The following is a 16,179-nucleotide window of genomic DNA, read 5'->3' as shown; positions in this document are numbered from 1 at the left end:
AACTGGTCTGAAGCCCAAAAAGCCTTCTTAGAAGAGCTCAAGAAGGACTTAAAAAGTCAAATAAGAGAGGTAGAAGAAAAAATGGGAAAAGAAGTGAGAGGTCTGCAAGAGAGAGTCAATAGCTTGGAACAGGAAGGACAAAAATTAACTGTAGTAAATAAGTCCTTAAAAATACAATTTGCCAACTGGAAAAAAAGTACACTGAAGAAAACAAGTCCCTAAAAATACAATTGGCCAAATGGGGAAGGAGATACAAAATCTAACAGAAGAAAACAATTGGTTAAAAATTAGAATTGGGCAAATGGAAGCTAATGACTCTATGAGAGAGCAAGAATCAGTCAAACAAAGACAAAAGAATGAAAAAATAGATGAAAATGTAAAATACTTCATTGGTAAAACTGACCCGGAAAATCAATCCAGGAGAGACAATTTAAAAATTATTGGTCTACCTGAAAATCATGATGAAAAAAAGCCTGGACAGTATCTTTCAGGAAATAATAAAGGAAAACTGCCCTGAGGTCCTATAACCAGAGGGTAAAATAGCCATAGAAAGAATCCACCGATCACCTCCTGAAAGAAATCCCAAATTGAAAACACCAGGGAATATAGAAGCCAAATTACAAAATTACCAGGTCAAAGAGAAAATACTGCAAGCAGTGAGAAAGAATTTAAATATCATGGAACCACAGTCAGGATTACACAGGACCTTGCAGCTTCTACATTAAAAGACCGTAGGGTGTGGAATATGATATTCTGTAAGGCAAAAGAGCTTGATTACAACCAAGGATCAACTACCCGGTGAAAATGAGCATGATCTTTCAGGGGAGGAGATGGATATTCAATGGGGACTTCCACACCTTCCTGATAAAAGGACCAGAGCTCAACACAAAATTTGGTCTTCAAATACAAGACTCAAGAAGGACATAAAAAGGTAAACGGGACAGAAAGAAACAAGTTATTAATAAGGGCAAACTGTTTACATCCCTACAAGGGAAGATGACACTTGTAACTCTTGAGAACTGCATTGTTATTACACCATGTCAAAGGGGTATACATAAAAGGGAGGGTATAAATTGACTTTGATGTAATGATGAAAAAAATCTAATCAAGTGGGTTAAATGGATCCAAGTAAGAGGATTAATCTGATCTCACTAAGAAAACGTACTGAGAGAAAAGGAAAGGAGGAGGCAGACAAGGGTAAATTACATCACAGGAAAAGGCACAAAAACCTATTATAGCAGAGGGAAAGAAGGGAGAGAGATGAGCATTGTTTGAACCTTACTCTCATCAGATCTGGCTCAAGAAGGGAATAACATTATCAGTTAGGTATAGAAATCTAACATGCCCTATAGGCAGTAGGAGGGAAAAGGGAAAGAAAAGGGAGTGGGGGGATAGAAGGGAGGGAAAAGTAGTAAGGGTAAAGGAGAAGAAAAGGGAGGGGGGCTAACAGAAGGGAGGTGGAACTGAGGGAGGCAGTGGTCAAAAGCAAAACATTAGTGAGAAGGAGAAAGAAAAGCATAAACGGGGGAAAAGGATGGAGAAAAAGACACAGATAGTAATCATTAACTGTGAATGTGACATATGAATGTAATGGAATACTACTGTGCTGTAAGAAATGATGAACAGGCAGACTTCAGAAAAACCCGAAAAGACTTGTATGGTTTGATGCTAAGTGAAGTGAGCAGAACCAGGAGAACGTTGTACACATCAACAGCCACGTTGTGTGATGACTAATACTGATAGACTTAACCCTTCTCAGCAATACAAGGATCTAAGACAGCTCCAAAAGCCTCATGATGGAATGCCATCCACATCCAAAGAAAGAACAATGCAGTTCGAATGCAGATTGAAGCATACTATTTGCTATTTTTTTTCTTCTGTTGTGTTTTGTTTCCTCTTTCTGGTGGTTCCTCCTATTAGTTCTAATTCTTCCTTACAACATCACTAATATGAAAATGTTTAATAGGAATGTATATGTATAACCTATATCGGATTGCAGGCCATCTTGGGGAAGTAGGAAGGGAAGGGGAGAAAAATTTAAAACTCAAAAGCTTATGGAAGTAATTGTTGATAAATCAAAATAAATTAATAAGAACTGTGGGAAAAAATAGTGATGAGAACTAGAAACCATATTCTATACATAGTTTAAATGATGGAGTTCAGTGGTGCTACAACCTTCCTTGATATACAATACACATCTATTTATCAATGTAGTCTATGACTGCATTACCTTTTTTGACAGCATCTCACATAAATGTTTTAATTAACTAAAAACCTTTAATTAATTCTTCCCACATACAAACCCTGCTGTTATGGCAGGTTTCCTTCATTCTAATTGGTGTTAAAAACAACAACAACAACAAAATACAAGATTTTACAATAATCATAACTGAATTTTCATATCACTAGCAGAGACTTGGTGCAGTAGATGAGATGAATTGTAACAGGCAAGGACTTGGAAATCACCAAGGGACAATTTCATGATGTGACAGAGGTAATTAACTTTAGGATGTTTAAGGATAGGTTCTGGTGGTGGCAAGCTCCTGATAGTATCGAGACTGACCAATATCATTCTTTAGTGGAAGCATAAAGAATGGTGCAACTGAGAATGAGTTGGAAGGGTCACCTCACAGAGTGAAGCAGTCCTTGATAGTCATGGATTCCTTTTTCTTAGACTTACTGTGGTGTCCTTCAACTAAGATGAGACCCAAAGGCTGTATGCTCTCTTTGCAAGTTGACTGGAAAACAGCTGCAGAAATACCACTTATCTCATAGGAGGCAGAATAATGTAGTAAACAGAATACTGTATTAGTTGTGTGACCCTAGGCAAATCACTTAACCTCTTTCACCTTTAGTTCCTCATCTGTAAAATGGGGATGATAATAATAACACCTACCTCAAACGGCTGTTGAAAGGATCAAGTGAAATAATATAAGCTTTTCAAGCCTTGGAGCTCATTAAGTTAGCTGTTACTATTAGCTGTTACTGTCCATCAGGGATGATAGAATGTGAGCAAGAAAAATGGATTGTAAGGAAAATGGAATAACGAGATTAACATCCAAAATTTCATCTATCTGCTCCTACTACAAACCTTCTTATTAAGACCTTCTCTTTTCCCTTAGAGCAAAGATTCTTAACATTTTTGTGTCATGGATCTCGTTGATAAAAATGGTATGGTAAAATCTAATAATTATGGTTTGTTTTCTACATTCATGATTGAACAAAATTGAAGGAAATGCTAAATTTCAATTAGAGATAAATAAAGATTAAAAAATGTAATTTTTCCCCATCAAAGTGAGTATAAGAGAATGTCTCCCTAGGGAGGGAAAGGAAACTGATTTTTGCTAATTAAAATAATCTTTCATTTAAAAATTACTGCATATGTTAGATATTTTTCTACATACTGATTTACTAATTTTTTTAATTTTAAAAATCTTGGTAAAAGGGAGGTCTATTAGGACAGGGGAGGAATACAGTAGGAAATTTAGGTGATATAAACAAAAGAAATCAATAAAAATATTTTTAAAGACATTTATCTTGATTCTGCAAATGATAAATTATCTATTCTTTACAGTCACAAATTTGATAAGCCTATATTCCTCCACATCATTGACACAAATAATAGAAATCACTGACAATCTCTGAGAGTGGACTGGGGCACCAAGAGGTTAAGTGATTTGCCTGTATTTATCTATCTGCTATGTGTCAGAAAGGTCTTGAATCTATGGCTTCCTGACTCCAAATCTTGCCCTCAATTAACTCATCTATGCTGCCTCTCTAACAGACTCGTAAGAACATAGTTCTAGAGCCAGGTAGCATCTTAGAAATCATTGTGCCCAACCCCCTCATCTTATAAATGAGAAAATTGAGGACCTGGGAGGGTACTTACTGGTGGTCACATCTAATTAGTGTCAAAACAAGGACCAGAACCAAGATTTTCTGACTTCCCAGACTAATGCTGTCTCAATAATATCCCTATAACCAAGCTGAAAGGGTTTTCTAAAGGCAGAGATGGAGGGCATTTGGTGAAGAATTAAAGACATTTTTTGAAATGTTTTCCCAAAACACAGAAGGAAGCCAGGCAAGCTGGGAGGTAGAGATGAGAAGGGCAAATGCTCCAGGCATGGCGGAAAGCCAGTGAAAGTGCCCACAGTGGGGTGATGAGAGTGCTGAGTGCAAAGAACAGCCAGGATGCTAAGGTCACTGAAGCACAGAGTACATAGATACAGAGGAGGAAGGCATAAGAAAACTGGAAAGGCAAGAAGGGACCAGGTTATGGAGGGCTTGGAAAGCAAACTGAAGATTTTATATTTGATTCTGGAGGTACCAGGGAGTCACTGGAGTTGATGATATAGTCAGATTTGCATTTTAGGAAGATCAACTTGACAAGTGAGTGAAGGATAGACTGGAGTGGGGAGAAACAAGGCAGAGAGACCAACCAGCAAGGGGACCTACCAGGAGAATATTGCAATAATCCATGAGTAAGGTGAGAAGAGCCAGCATCAGGGTACAGCATATAGAACAGATAAAAGACTGTCAAATGCCTAATTGATCAAAAGATATAGTATATCTGCAGTATTTCTCTGATTTAGAAATTTAGTAAAACCAACTAAAAGAGAAAAAGCTATTTTTATCATAACGTGTTTGTTCTATATGAGTCTCTGCAAACTACTATTGAGCATACCTTCTCTAAGCAATCATAAACAATTTGTTTACTAATCTACTTTAGAATTTTTCCAAGCACTGTGGTCAAATGCACCTAATGTTTCTAGATGCCCCCTTTTTGAAACTTTGGTTGATATTTCTCCATAATTTCTCAAAGATTATAATAGTGTGTGTATGTATGTATATGTAAATGTATGTGTATATGTACATACACACATACAGAATTCCCCCCTACAAGTTCTTTTATAAGTTGAAATGTACTCAATGTAACCCTAGAAACAATTTCATTCAAAGTAGCTAGGTGCTGTCCTATTATAGCCTCATTTTCTTGAGTTTCAATTCTCTTTTAAGCATGGTTTGTTTTTCCATTTTCTCATATTAAAGACCAAGCAAAGAGATGTTGGGAATTTCTACTTTTTGTCATCTGCTCCCATTAAGCAGTGACTTTATCCTTTTCTCAATCTTCTTATTCCAAACATACCTTTAAAACAAAGTCCTATTCATTGTCCTCAATATTGTTCACTGACCCCAGCATATTTTGGACTTCAGCTTTCTTTACATTATCCTCACAGTCCCAAATTACTGTTAGGAATTTGTTCTTAGTCATATGTCTCTCCTATACCTTATTGTACACCTCTTTTTAAAATCAGTGTCAAAGAAAGAAACATGTTTGTCATAAACGTAAAGGAGTTGGTAACTAATTGGATTTGGAAAGTGAGAGAGAAAAAGCATTTGAAGATGTTACCTTGGTTGTAAACCTGGGTGATTGAGAGGATGGCTTATTAAAAGAGGTACAAAACCTTATCCAAGAAAAAGATTACCTGAAAATCAGAATGGACTAAACAGAAGTTAGTGACTCTATGAGGTAATAAGAAATACTCAAACAAAATCAGAAGACTGAAAAATGGAAGAAAACATAAGGTTATCTCATATCAAAAACAAATAACCTGGAAATAAGGCAAAGAAAAAACCTAAAAGTCACCTTACTAAAAAATAACCATGAACAGCCTATTTCAAGAAATTATGAATTAAAATAATTAAACTCTTGAGGATTCTACATCATAGTATAGAGTATTAATTTAGAGTGATATCACAGTTGAGAGTCACAAAACATTATTACCTTAGAAGAAAAAATATTGTGGATGACCTGAAGATTAATATAAAGATGCATGGTAGGCCTAAGTAGGATATAGCATATTATCAATGATGGCTTGGGAGGGAGAGATGACATAAAAAATACATCTTCAAGGAAATGCATGACCTGAAATAGTGCTGACATAGTATGAGTGTGAGATAATAGAGAAATAGCCTTAAGTGCTACATGAAATACTAAAAAGATCAGAGGAAGTTGTACAGAAGAACAGAAAAACGTGTTTTTGGACTTTGATCTGCAACAGTGTAGGACAGTCAAGTAACTATAGTGCTGAAATTATTAATTCACTTAAGCATTAATGTAAGTAGGATGGTGAAGTGACTGGAGATCACGATATACTAAGATCAACTGAGGTAACTGAAACTGTTTAGCCTGGAGATGACAAAACTTGTGGGGGATATGACAGATGGCTTCAAGTGTCTGAAGGGCTGGCATGTGGCAAAGGTATTAAGACTAGTCAGTTTTGTCTAAGATGGCAGAACAAGGAATCACAGGCAGTAGCTGCAGAGAGCTAAGCCTTGGAGTCATTAGGACTTGGGTTCAAGTTTTAGCTCTGGAACTTACTACTTTTGTGACCTTGGGTATCTCTGAGCCCCAGTTTCCCCATGTATAAAAGATGATGGTTGGTATACCTAGAACATAGATCAAAGGTTCCTTCCAGCTCTAAATCTGATCCTGAAAGAAAACTTCCTAACAATTAGAGCTAAAAAGTGGGATGGTGGTCCCATGCCTCAGCTGCTTTCTAACTCTTTCTTCAGAACCTATGGCCTTGTCACCTTTCTCATCCTTCCACCTCTTCCTTGAAGGCAGGGTCAGTCTTTCTTTTTAGTTTGTATTTCTACACAATGCTTGGTATATAAGTGCTTAATAAATCCTTACTGACTGACTGACCTCAGAAAGCAGTGGTTTCTCCATCAATAGAGGTCTCAACCTTAGGTTGGATGACCACTTATCAGTGATGTTACAGAGATTCCTGTTCAAATATGGATTTACCTCTGAGATCCCTTCCAATTCTGAGAAACTGATTCTTTGAATTTTACTCTTCCATTGTCATACTCTAGTTCTAAGACCCATTTCATGTATCTCAGTGATACCTATAAGGTGGTATTTACTTGTCTATTAAAATTTCAACTTTTTTATCATCTAGATTCTACACATTAGCCCTTTTACTATACTTTCTACGTAACTCCCCCATATCTCCTCTCTTCCTAATTGCTCTATTTCTGTAATGGGTACCACTTTGCAGTCACCTAGGTATGTAATCTTGGTGTTATCCTTGATTATTCACTCTCCATTACCCTACATAGACAACCCTTCACCAAATCTTGTCAGTTTTACCTCCATACATCTTTTCCATTCATCCCTTTCTCTTTAGTCACACAGCTAATCCACACAACCTAATTCAGGCTCTTATTACCTTTCACCTAAACTACTGCAATAATCTCCTAATTGGTCTTCCAGACTCAGGAATCTCTCCTTTCTGATCCATTCACCACTTAGCTGCCAAAATGATTTTCCTAAACCCTAGGTCTGACCATGTCATCTCTATACTCAATAAACTCTAGTGGCTTCCTATTACCTAGAGGATCCTATAAACTTCTCTGTTTGGCATTTAAAACTTTTAAGCAACTTGACTCCAACCTACCTTTCCAGTTATTCTATATATTACTTCCCTTCTAGCACTTTTTGGTCTATTCACAATGGTATTCTTACTGTTTCTTATGCATAATACTCTATCTCCTATCTCCATGCCTTTGCACTGGCCACCATGCCTAGAATGCAGCTGCCTAGAATCTTTAGTTTCCTTGAAAGTTCAACTTAGCTTAGCATTGCCTTTCCTAATCCTCCCTCCTCTTTCTAGTACTTTCCAAGCAAAAATTATATTTATTTGGTAAAGATATTGTATATATGCACATGTACACACACACACACACACACACACACGCAACTGAGTTGCAACTGAGCCCACTTGTGTGTTTGTTTTGAAAGGAGACTGCCAAAGGAGGCTATTTGTATCTCAACATTAGAAATATATTCCCTATTTCTTCTGTGCATATCCTCTATTTCCATAGGATAATCAGAAATTAGGGAAAGTCAGCATGTCTCTTGGTAGATTCTGAATGCAATGGATAGATGTTTGAAGAAGACAGCATATTTCCTAATTAGCCAGGTCAAGGTCACTATTCAATCCTATGTCCATGAATCTCAACATGAAGTCACCTATCAATGTTACATATTTATTCCTCCTAGTATCACTAATAAGGATTCCTCACATCTGCTAACATCTTAAAGTCTTCCTTACTCTTGGAAATGCCAGAGCATTGTTAGATGCAGTCTAAATATAGAGCTGTGTTTCCTCTATTGGTGTTACTAACAATTTCAGAATTATCAATTTTCTACACATTGGATTGATGTTGCTTTGTACCTAAAATATAAAAATCCATTTCTATAAACAGTTGATTTATATGAAATCTTCCACCCTTCAATTCTCTATAGTGTTAATTATTTAAGATAAGTCTATTAACCAGTTCAAAAGTAAAGTTTATCAATTAATTTTTACTTGTTTTAAGATAAGAGGAATCCTTGTGGCCTTAGTATTGATACACTGAATGAGAAATCAATAATTCTTATTCTGCTACTTTTTAACATTTACCAAGCCATCAATCCTCAATCTGTACATTAGATAATATTGGCCACTGCAGGAACACTGTGAAGATAAGTAAGATATTATACTTCTTTGAAAAATATTCCATTTTTGTACTACAAGAAAGGATGAATATGAATATTACAGAGAGGCAAGTAAAGACAGAGAGGCATGTGAAGACTTAGACAAATATGCACAGTGCAGTAAGCAGAACCAGAAAAACAATGTATACAATGACAACAATACAAAAATGGAACAAATACATTGAAACTGAATGCTATGAAATTATAAAAACTAAGCTTTGCCCCCAGAGAAAAAGAAAGATGTTTATATTCCATAAATATGAGAAAATTTTGTTATTTGCTTGCTGTATGCTAATATTCAGAGTAATACTTTGAACGCTAAAAAAGAACTGGATGTCTGTATAATTCAACCAATGTTTTTTGAGCACAATGTAGCAAGACACTGTGTACTGTGATTTGAATATAACTACTATTTTTCTTGCCTTCACCTAACCAGAAAGGAATCAAAAAAACGTAGCTTCTTTGCAAAAGAAGAATTAAAACCACTGGTACTTCATGAATGAATATTACATTAAGTTGTGGAACTCATTCTTCATTTTCAGGTCCTGAACTACTTTCTAAATTCTTCCCTACTGTTTGTTCATGATTTTATACAGAAATAAATTTTCTGTAAGTATGATTATTAACCAGACAAGGCCAAAGATGTTGATGATAGAGACATGACTTCAATAATAAGCTCCACCTGTCAAATCAATCAACCAAGTACCAATTCATTGTGATGTGGTGGAAAGCATTCCCCTGGGCCAGTCCTCTCTGAAAACCTCCATGGACCTACCTCAGTTTCATAATATGGAAAATGAAAGGGTTCATTGGGTATTAGGGTGGAGAGAAGATGGCAGAATAGCAGTTAAAAGTACAGAGAACAACAACAAACTACCCCACCCCCCTGCCAAATGCTCTTCCAAACAAATTCATGAGACTGAATTCTGATGGGGAAATCCAGAAGAAAGTCACAGTGAGTGAGTTTTTAAGCCTAGTTCAGTAAAAGGAGACACAAAGAGAGATCTGTGGATACTGGGCATAAAGCCTGGCCAGAAGCACTCATTTCAGTACCCAGGGACTATACCCAAGGGTAAGAGCAGGACTCAGAACCACAGAAAGGAGTAACCTCATAAAAGTGCAAAACAAATGCCAATTGGCAGCTTTGTCACACCATTACCTAGGTCCCAACCATAGACTGGGAGTTAACTGAGTAAGGGCCTTGAACCCAAGGGTAAAGTTCCAGGGTGAGGAACAGTCACAAGCATTGCCTGTGTACCCAGGAAGGATGTTCAGATGAAAATGGAGGTTGTATGGCTCAGACCACTGGAGCAGAACAGGATCTCAGTTCCAGCTTCGAAAGCCTACAGTACTAAGCCTGAAGGACTGGGAGGATAATGTTGCCCTCCACAGTAATAATGAAGGTAGGAAAGGGCTTGAGTTTAGGGAGAAAGATAATGAGTTCTGTTTTGGAGATGCTCAGTTTAAGATGTCTTCGGAATATCCAGTCTGAGGTGTCTGAAAAGCAGTGGGAGACTGGAGGTCAGCAAAGAGATTGGGGCAGGAAAGACAGATTTGAAAGTCATCAGTATAAAGATGGTAATTAAATCCATGGGAACTAGTAAGATCATCAAGTAAAGTACAAGTGAGCAAAGAAGAGAACCCAGAAGAGAACCTGGAGGGACACCTACAGTTAGAGGGCATGATCTAAAAGAGTATTCAGCAAAGGAGACAGAAGGAGCAGTCACATAGGAAAACCAGGAGAAAGTGGTGTCCTGAAAACTTGGAGAGAAGAGAGTATCAGGGAGGAGAGAGTGATCAACAGCGTCACAGGCTACAGAGAAGTCAAGGAGAATGAGGACTGAAAAAAGGCCATTGGATTGGCAATTAAGAGATCATTCATAATTTTGTAGAGAGCAGTTTCAGTGGAACGATAACATCAGAAGCCAAGTTATAAGGGGTTAACAAGAGAATAAGAGGAAAGTAGAGGAACCTATTGTAGATGGTCTTTTTGAAGAGTTTAGCTACAAAAGACAGAAGAAATATAGGATGATGGTTAGCAGGGATGAAATGATCAAGTGAGGGTTTTTTCAGGGCATAATAGAAACACTGAAAGCTTGCTAATCCTGGGCCTGAGCTGTCCCTGAGAGTAAAGAATAACACAACACTCAAGACCCCTAAGAAAGCAGCAACAGAACCTTCACTCTAGAAGTGCAAAAGCTCAGCCCCAACAAAGTCTGAAGTCAGAAAGCAGGCTAGAAAAGTGAGCAAACAAAAAAAGAATACTACCACAAAAAAGCTATGATGGTGACAAGGATGATTAAGACACAAATCCAGAGGAAAAGAATAACTCCAAAAACATTGATTAAGCAAAGCCTCAAAGACAAATACAACTCGGACAAAAATTCAACTAGAATTCCTAGAAAAGATGAAGCAATCGTTTTTAAAAGAGATTTAAAAAGTAATTTTATAAATGAAATGAGAGCAAAATAGAGAGCATTACAACATGTAAAATGGATAATTTTGATTATGTTAAATTATAAAGGTTTTGCACAAACAAAAGCAATGCAACCAAGATTAGAAGGAACACAGAAAGTTGGGAAACAATTTTTACAGCAAGTATCTCCGACAAAGTCCTCATTTCTCAAAAATATAGGGAATTGAATCAAATTTATAAAAATACAAGTTATTCCCTAATTGATAAATGGTCAAGGGATACGAACAGACAGTTTTCAGATGAAGAAATCAAAGCTATCTATAGTCCATGAAAAAATGATCTAAATCACTATTGATTAGAGAAATACAAATTAAAACAACTCTGAGGTACCACTTCACACCTATCAGATTGGTCAATATGACAGAAAAGGAAAATAATAAATGTTGGAGGGGATATGGAAAATTTAGGACACTAATGAACTGTTGGTGGAGCTGTAAACTGATCTAACTGTTCCAGAGAGCAATGTGGAACTACACCCAAAGGGTAATCAAACTGTGCATATTCTTTGATCCAGCAATACCACTACTAGGTCTACATTCCGAAGAGGTTTTTTTTTTAAAAAAGGGGGGAGGACCTATTTGTACAAAAACATTAATAGCAGCTGTTTTTGTGGTGGCAAAAAAATGGAAATTGAGGGGATGCCCATCAATTGGTGAGTGGCTGAACAAGTTGCGATATATGAATGTAATGGAATACTACTGTGTTATAAGAAATGATGAGCAGGTAGATTTCAGAAAAAACTGGAAAGATTTAAGTGAGCAGAACCAGGAGAACATTGCACACAGTAACAGCAATATTGTATGATAATCAACTATTGAATGATTTAGCTATTCTCAGCAATACAATAATCCAGATAATTCCAAAGGTCTCATAATGAAAAATGCTATCCACATCCAGAGAAAGAAATGAAGGAGTCTGAATGCAGAAATCGATGCATACTATTTTTCACTTTTTTTGTGGGTTTTTTTTGTTTTTAGTTTGTTTCTTCTTTCATAACATGACTAATATGAAAATATGTTTCACATGATTGTGCATACATAATCTATATCAAATTGCGTGGGGGGAGGTGAGGGAAGGAGAGTGAAAATTTGGAACTCAAAAAAATTTTGAAGCAATGTTAAAAATTGTCCTTATATGTAACTGGGGAAAAAATAAAATAATATATTTTTTTAAAAATGAAATGAGAGCACTAGAAAAAAAAAAGTTGGAAAAGAAATAAGAACTATGGAATCTAAAGAGAATTAAGAGTTTGGCACAAGAGGTATGAAATTTTGCCCAAGTAACAAACTACGAAAATTACAATGGATCAAACAGAAGTCAATAATTCCATGAAACAAATATTAAAACAAAGTAAAAATCATGAAAAAAATATATAAAGTATCTCGTAAAAATAACAGACCTGAAAAATAATTTGAGGAGGAAAACTTAAAATCATTTGACTAACCAAAAGCCATAACCAACCGCGCCCCCCCCCCCAAAAAAAACCACCCAGATATCGCATTTCAATAAACCTTAAAAGAAAACTGCCCAGGTCTCTTAGAACCAGAGGGCAAAGTAAAAATTGAAAGAATCTATCAGTCACTTCCTTCAAGAAACTCCAAAATGAAAATTCCCAAGAATATTACGACCAAAATCCAAAACTTACAGATAAAAAAAAATATTGAGCCACAATCAGACTTCCAATCTACCATTGCTGCCTTATCTCACAACATATACTTTTACACACTCTACATCAGCCAAATTGAACTCACTCTCTCACTCTCCCTCCGTTTGTCTGTGTCTGTGTGTGTCACAACACAGACACAGACACACAGGGCTTTTCTGCTTACATTTTGTTTTTGCTTAAACTGTTCCCTTTACCCAAAAAGCCCACTCTTCCACCTTCATCTGCTATTATGCCACTCATCCTTCAAAACACAAATGCCACCAAAAGCCTTTTCTTATACCCAAAGTAATCATCTTATCCTTGAAAGTCATATAGTACTTTGCTTATACCTCATATATTTTTATAAAATAAAACTGAACATGAAAAAATTAATCAATCACCAAGTTTGTAAGCTCCTTAATAGGGTCTGTGATTTCCTCAATGGATTAAATGTTCAAAGAAGATGAACAGCTCTCAGAAGAATTGCAAACTATTAGCAATCATATTAAAGAGTTCCAAATCACAAATAATAAGAAAAATGCAAATCAAAACAACCCATAGGTTTTATCTCACATTCAAAAAATTAACAAAGATAAAAGATTCGAAGAGTCAATATTGGAGAGGCAATAGAAAGCAGACATACTAATGCAATGTTGGTGAAGCCATGAATTGGTTCTGAGATTCTGAAAAGCAATTTGAAATTATGTTTTTAAAAGTGACTAAAATGCCCATATCCTTTGACCCAGACATCCTATCAACTAAGGAATAGCTAAACGATTTTTGGTACATTAATGTGATAGAACATTACTATACCATAAGAAACAATAAATATGAAGAAGCACATATAAACCCGGTACTATCTTAGGAAGAACACAATGTCTGGGCTTCTAGTGATGAAAAAATAAGTTCTAACTTAATTTTTATTTTTAAATATAACTGAAGATCAACAGCATTTGCTCTGAATAGTACTGCACTTCTGTGTTTTGTTGTTTTGATTTAGTGACGTACTGCAATTATTGTTAATGGTATAATGTAAATAAAATGATTAGACAAGTGAACCTGCATATAAAAATATACAGCATATGTGCTTCTTTTAATTCTACTATTTACAAATGAGAAGCAGGCTACTATCATATTTGATAGAGTGCTGAACTTGGAATCAAGAAGAGCTGGGTTCACGTCAAGCTTCAGATTTCTACTAGAAGGTCCATTCACATAAGTCCCTAAGCTTCAGGCAACTCACTAAGGTACAAAAAAGCTTCGAAAACTTCCTTGACATACAGATGTATTTGCCAAACAGGGTATGTTTACATTTCAATCTTAATCTTCAGGAAAAAAAAGTTCAATTTTGACTATCCTAATTTAGTTCTACCTGTTCTGGTGCTACTGAGCACTAATTTAGTCAAATGTGTTCTTCCTGCAATTGCGCAAGAAACACTATATTATTATTGCAGCATGGACTCTAAGTCACAGCCACAATGATCAACAGATCACTCTAAGAGTAAATATCTCAGGAAAATGACAAACATATTTCAACACTACCACAGTCAGAAGTCATTTTCCATCACAGAAGAAAAAGAGAAAGGCACCATGGTATAATGGAAAAAGCAATGGTTTTGGAGTCAGGAAATCATGGTATTCAGCTCCCAGTTAACACTGTATGATCTTGAGCAGGTCATTTAACGCATGTCACTCTTTTTCTTCCTCTGTAAAATGAAGTTGGACTGGATGATCCACAATGTCCAAAATTTATAATCCTATGTTATTTTACCAGAACCAAACATTTTAATCAAGGCCCAGCTGAAATCTTCTAAACAGTCTTTCCCCAACCACCTGATTCAGTTTATCCTCTCTTTCCTCTAACACAGAATTTGTACAATTTATGTAGCATTAGTCTACTATATTGTTTTTTCCTCAACGTTTCTATTTTGTCATATCAACTAAACTTTAAACTCCTTGAGAGCAGGGAATATTTCTTTGTATATTTCACAGAGCCTAGCACAGTGCATTAAACAAAGCATGAACTCAGATATTTAGAATGAAAGAAAATACTCTAGAATTAGAAGGGTTTTAAGTATCAATTTGCTTGGTTGGTGGGAACTGGCTACCTGTATAAAAATGTCACAACAGAAAGAATGATGCTTATTTAAAAATTTTTTTTATAGATTTAAAACCTCTTTTATTCATTCATTCAACAAGCATTTATTAGATGCGTACTGCCAACCACTGTATTAGGAAATTGGAAAACAAAAAACAGAAACAGTCCCGGCCCTCAGAGGGCTTACATTATATTGATAATAGCATGAAGAAGGATAAATATTAAAAAATATGCAAAATAGATAAAATAATTTGCACAGTGGAGTGCGCTAGCAACCGGGGTGGGGGGGACGGGAAGGTGTATCAGTATAACCCAGGAGTAGGAGGTACTTGACTGAGCCTTGAAGGAAGTTAAGGACTTTACGAGGCAGAGGTGATTACGACATTCTAAGTATTAGCGGGTTGGGAGGGTGGGGAAGAGGGGAGGGAGAAGGGGAAGCCTGTGCAAAGGCAAGAAGGGACATGTAATGTTATGCAGGGAACAGCAAGTAGGCCAGTTTAACTGGAAGGGAGACTGCGTGAAGGATTGAAACGTGCAAAAAATCTGGAAAAGGCAAGCTGAAGGCCGATTGTGGATTTTAAATATGAGGATGCCCAATCACCGAAGGCTCCTGCATCACAGTTAGGTTTGCTAAGGGAGATGGGTAGACGTAGCTTCCATTTTAAAGAGACAGGCCACGGACCCGCCCCTTCAAATTTCAGGTCCAGGTTTCTGTCGGTGATGGGATCTCAGGAACTGCCTCCAAGCCCTCCGCGCCCATAAACAGAAGCTGAAAGGGTGGGGTTGGGGGAAAGCCTCGATTCCCGCACCTCCATGAGATAAATACAACCAAGAAAGCAACAGGGAGTGGGGGACTACAGGGACTAGACTTTCCGGCCAGAGGCGGCTCCCCGACCTCACCTTCCCGTCCTGGGGGTGCTGGCGGGCGGACAGACGAGGGGCTAGCAAGCTGTCACGAGTCCCATCCTCCAGCGTCTTCCGGTTCCCGTAGGAAGCTGGGCAACGGCGAGACAGGAAGTCCCGCCTCCCAAATCGAGCCGGGAGCCGATGCTGTCACGCTACTCCTTCCCTGGGAGATGAGACGCCTGGATCCAGGAGACCGACTAGGGCAGAAGAGCCGAGCTGAAAGATAGTCGCGCATGCGCGGTGGCCGGAGAGCTCGTGGACCAGAGGACGTGGGGCGGGACGGTGCGGACTGTCTGTGGGGACCTGCGCGGGTGGGACTGCAGCGTAGGCTGGTCTTACTATCTTATTCTCATAGTTCTGTTGACTCAAATCAGACAGTCAACGAGCATTTAAAAAAAAATTAATTTATTTTCAGTTTCAAATTCTCTCCCTCCCTCCACGCCCTTCCCCATCCATTGAGAAGGCAAGCAATTTTATATCCATTATACATGTGAAGTCATGCAAAACAT

The 16,179-nt window shown here is 37.2% G+C and overlaps 1 protein-coding gene across 3 annotated transcripts in view; it reads right to left on the bottom strand.

Moving 5' to 3' along the window:
* LOC114049684 (tubulin-specific chaperone E-like) overlaps window positions 1–15,866 on the bottom strand; it is an 84,283-nt gene extending 68,417 nt beyond the window's left edge. Inside the window, exon 1 of one of the 3 annotated variants that reach the window (XM_027871008.1) lies at window positions 15,665–15,866. The gene's annotated coding sequence lies outside the window, so the exon portion shown is untranslated. The remainder of the gene's footprint in view (window positions 1–15,664) is intronic. The other 2 variants (XM_027871007.1, XM_027871009.1) reach the window with 2 other exon arrangements.
* Window positions 15,867–16,179: the final 313 nt, after the last annotated feature.

This window comes from Vombatus ursinus, unplaced genomic scaffold (assembly GCF_900497805.2).
Source record: "Vombatus ursinus unplaced genomic scaffold, bare-nosed wombat genome assembly UNPS02014798.1, whole genome shotgun sequence".
NCBI lineage: Eukaryota > Metazoa > Chordata > Mammalia > Diprotodontia > Vombatidae > Vombatus > Vombatus ursinus.
The sequence above is the reverse complement of the archived record's forward strand: the minus strand, read 5'-3'. Positions and strand labels throughout refer to the sequence as shown.